At 37.1% G+C, this 4,695-nt stretch overlaps 1 pseudogene across 1 annotated transcript; it reads left to right on the forward strand.

Annotated features, from left to right (window-relative positions):
* Positions 1 to 3,487: 3,487 nt before the first annotated feature.
* Positions 3,488 to 4,360, forward strand: LOC309505802 (olfactory receptor 52K1-like; annotated as a pseudogene). The gene has a single exon. The product of its transcript is annotated as an olfactory receptor 52K1-like (transcript).
* Positions 4,361 to 4,695: the final 335 nt, after the last annotated feature.

A 4,695-nucleotide genomic window follows, 5' to 3' on the forward strand; every position in this document is an offset into this window, starting at 1 on the left:
GTTCCTACTGCCAATTAGTGTTGTCACGATACCAAAATTATTGTTTCGATACCGATACCAAGTCAAGTATTGCGATTTCGATACTTTTTCGATACTTTTCCTGAAAAGGGAGAAACACTCTCAAATATCATTGCTGTGCTTTATTTTAAAACCGGGACAACATTCTAATCATATAACACACTAATAAATGAACATATGAAAAGCAGATATATTAAACATTTGAACAAAATATGAAATATGAAATATAAAAATATAAAAAATAAATTAGAGCAATGACATTCAAGGTATTTTTTTTTAATAAATTTAGCAGAATTATCTCATTTATCATAAGAAACATAAGAGCTTTATCTTGATTCTGAACTTTGAATAAAAATATGAACAGCGATTATATTAAACAATGTTTAATATTGGTAACATATGATAGGCCTAAGCCTCATTGGTGATATATTTGACATGTGGGGAGAAAGTTGTGGAAGGCCTATACTTCATGTTAAACATAAATATATAGCAGCAAAGACAACGTCGGCAGTGTTGACGGCAAAATAGGCTACAGAATAATTCGTTCTGTATTGAGAGGTGCAATATTTGAAAATCGATAATATTTTTTTAAATTACATTTATATTGTATTTATGTCAAAACTTTCAAACATCAAAATGTCATTTATTAATATGTATTCGTGTCAAAATGACATAGAAACATCTTTTCCTATTCTATTTTGCCTGGAAACGCTTCCAACAGGCTTGCGTGTCCAGTGAAAAATAGGCGTCGGTTCTATTTATAGCATACACGCGTTTTCCGCGCGTCTCGAGCTGCGCCCAGACGCGTGTGTCACGCAGGCAGTTAACATGGGAGCCGAAATAAAAACGGACACGACACGCAGCCAGTGTGTCGACTCGCCGGCCTTACAAATCTGGAACGCGGTCATTCTTAGAAGTATCGATACTAATAAATTAAGGAATCGTGACGTTTTTCATTTCCGATTTACTTTTGAAGTATCGGTGCACCGTGCAACAGAGCAAGGTAGGCAACGTACTTCCACATGTCACTCCTCGCGTCATCTTTTTCTACGAGTCGTGGACCACTTGTGCTCGCACATGCAGCCATCTCGCTGTAGTCTTTTGTCACATGACACTGACAGCGGCAGGTTCTTTGCTGCGTGCGTCAGGAAAAGAACAACACAGACGTCCATAGGGAGGCTTTTTTTTTTGTTTTGTTTTTTGATACTGATAAATTTAGGCATCGTGACGTTTTTAATCTCCGAGTATCGCGATACTTTTGAAGTATCGGTACACCGTGCAACACTACTGCCAATAACTGACAAGTATGATTTGGGGGTGGGGTTAGTGCGCGTGCGCATGAAGGGGGGTGTGGGGAGTGGAGGAGAGAGAAGCATGAAGAGAGCAGTTAGAGGAAATATGTCCACGACAACGACTAACGTCAGAATTATATTCTCCTGAATTTTGATATGGCCTCCACAAGACCAAAGAGACGACGTTCCGATGAACAAATAGCAAAGAAGAAGGAAAAGGAGAAGGAACACGCAAAGTCACGAATTTACATCAGAAAAGCCTTCGAAAGGTGGCGAGAACTCCGCTTCCAATCCGACATTCAGGTGGCTATTTTTGCTGGACAGGTGGGTAAATCCAGGTTGGTTTTTCTAGATGGACGTTCATGTTCGCCTAACCAACACAAGGATATAATTCATGACTGTTTCAGGAAGCACAGAAGGGAGGGGGAGGGGACGGGATGAGGAGGAGGGAGGGTCGAGCTAGCCTCCATTTTGTTTGACAATACTTTGAATGTCAACAAGAAGTGACGTCACCCAACATCGCTTAGAGCACCTTTAAAGACACTCTGTTTCTTATTTATTTACACTTGTGTCATTGAACCGTTATATAAATGCAATATCACACTCGTAGCCATTGTATATGGCTCTATATCAGCACGGCTGTAATTGCCTAAGGCCGAATCACAGCCATGCTGATATAAATCGATATAGCATGGCCACGAGTGTGCTATTGTTTATTTTATGCTTTTATAAAATGTTTTTATTGTCTTGGATGATGACAACATCTTTCCTTTGTTACTAAGAGAACAAATATTTTGTTTTTAATTTGTTTGTCTCAATGGGTCAAAGTGTAAAGACCAACAAAAGCTATTTGGGCAAAATTACTAATTAAATCCACAAGAGAAACATTTTGTTTAATGACAAAACTTCAAACAAGGTAATTATATTTTGGTTTGCACAATAGTGGTTAATTAGACCTATTAGACCCTGGTCATCAGTTTAGCAGGCCTTTAAAGATCTCTTTTCCTTTGACAACCCGATTTGAATCCAAACTCAAAGCAAGATTTCAAGAGAGATTTGTTTGTTCATTTAACTTCCATTTGCCATCAACACTTCTAATGGTTTTGTCTGCATATTTTCTGTTACAGTACAATGTCACTTTTCTTATGATTGTATGAAGATGTGGAATCAATATGAGACTTATTTTATATAATTCAAATATAAAATAATAATGAAACACCTCAGTGTCAATTCACTCCCTAAATCCACTCATATTTTGTGTTGTCAAGTCAAGTCACCTTCATTTATATAGTGCTTGTAACAATATAGATTGTTTCAAAGCAGCTTTACAGTGATAATAGAAAATTAAAGTAACAGAGATTGTTTTGGCTTTACAGCAGCTTTTGAATAAAGTTATTGTCCAGCTAAAGTAAGTTTTTGTTTGATTCACTTCTGTTGCAAAGATCATTAGTTATTAACGTAGGGGCCGCTTATATAACACCGTTTTAACTGAAAGCAGAAAACTTTTATTGCGTTCTGGCCGTTCATTTGCACGGCAATGAGAATGCAAACTTTGAAATAGATTCCAAAGTGCAAGTTTAGATTTTTTTTTTTTTTAACGTTATCATCTCTGTGTAAACTTCAAAAACGTGAATCTGTGAAAACGGTGACGGCATGCACATCCATATTACGTATTTTATCTGTACAGAGGTAAATGGAAGGGAAGGAGGCCTTCACAGGGGAGTCTAGTGAAAGACAAAAAATTGTATTGACTTTTCAAAGTGGCTTTTCATAAAATATATTTGAAAATGAATTGGTTACACTTTATTTTAAGGTGTCATTGTTACAGAGTAATTATATATTTAAGTACTGAGTAATAATTAACAACATGTACTTACTATAGGGTTAGGGTAGGATTAGAATTTGGTTGAAGGTTAATTGCATGTAATTATGCATAATTTACTATTATTACTATGGTAAGTAAGTTCGTGACTATGAACGTGAAGTAAGTGTTACCAATGAATTTTTTAGGGCTAAAAACTTTTTACTTGTGTAATAATAACTTTTTGTTTTTCAGATTTGAATGAGTTCAAATGAAATTTTCAATTACTTTCAGCAATGGAACTGATTCTTTCAGTGAGGGATTTTATCTAACTGCCTTCCACTCTTTAGCGAATTAAAACGATCTAATTTTGGCCATGGCGATTATCTACATCATCACCTTGCTGGGTAATCTTGTTCTTCTGATTGTCATTCTAATGAAATTCAGTTTACAGAATCCCAAGTATCTTGCTGTAGCTATTGTTGACATTTCAATGAATAGTGTTATAATTCCTCAAATGGTGCCTGTTTTTGTGTTCAATCAAAATCATGTTCATTTGGAGCATGTTTCTCCCAAATGTTCTTCATGCATTTTTTTTGGTGACATGGAATCTTTCTCTCTTGCTCTTTTGCCGTATGGCCGGCTGATTGCAATCTGCTGGCCCCTGCGTTACTCTACCATAAACACCAAACTGAGGATGCTGCTTATAATAGGAGGGATTTGGTCTATGGTTATTCTGCTGGAAATTTTCCCAGTCAGCCTCGCTGCCAGGCTTCCTTATTGTGCCTCCAGAGAGGTAAAGAGCTGCTGTTGTGAACACGGTCCAGTATACAATTTGGCTTGTGCAGACACCTCTTACAATCGCCAGCTGGGCACAGCTAAGTCATTGACCGTTTTGCTAGGCCCCTTGACTTTTATTATTTTCACCTATGTGATTGTAGTGGTTGCTGTGATGCGGATTGCATCTACAACACAGCGCTGGAAGGCCTTTCACACCTGTTTCACTCACCTGCTGCTGGTCCTGCTCTACTACATGCCAGTCATGCTGGCATACATACTAGGGAACCTGCGTTTAATTCAGAATGTGGATCTTTTCACAGCAATTCCCAATTCCCACAGCAAACTCCTCCCAATGCTGAACCCAATCATCTACAGCTTAAAGACTGACAAACTACGAGACAAGATAGTCAAGCTTCTGGGAAAGTCAAAAATGGCACAACAGATCATTAAAAATGAGGCCAGTGATTAACAAGAGTTTTTTTTCTCTTATTGTATAAAATGTTTAGTTTGCTTTGATTTTAGCCCAATGTTACACAGAATTAATGTGATGTCCAGCAGATGAGGATGGCAATGTTTCCCAAGCATAAATTATCTTTTTCTTATTCCCTTGATTCAAGCCCACTGGCATTTATAAATATCACATATCTAGATTTTTTATTCAGTCATTTATAGAAGACTAAAGGAAGTCAAAATAATTAGTGATGCAATTTGTGTGATTTCATCACAGAGGTAAGACCCACTGTCTTTAGAAAACAGCAATACTGTGACTTTAAAATGAGTTAAACAGCAACAACAAGCACATTA

Source organism: Leuciscus leuciscus (assembly GCF_965113295.1).
Source record: "Leuciscus leuciscus genome assembly, chromosome: 9".
Taxonomy (NCBI): domain Eukaryota; kingdom Metazoa; phylum Chordata; class Actinopteri; order Cypriniformes; family Leuciscidae; genus Leuciscus; species Leuciscus leuciscus.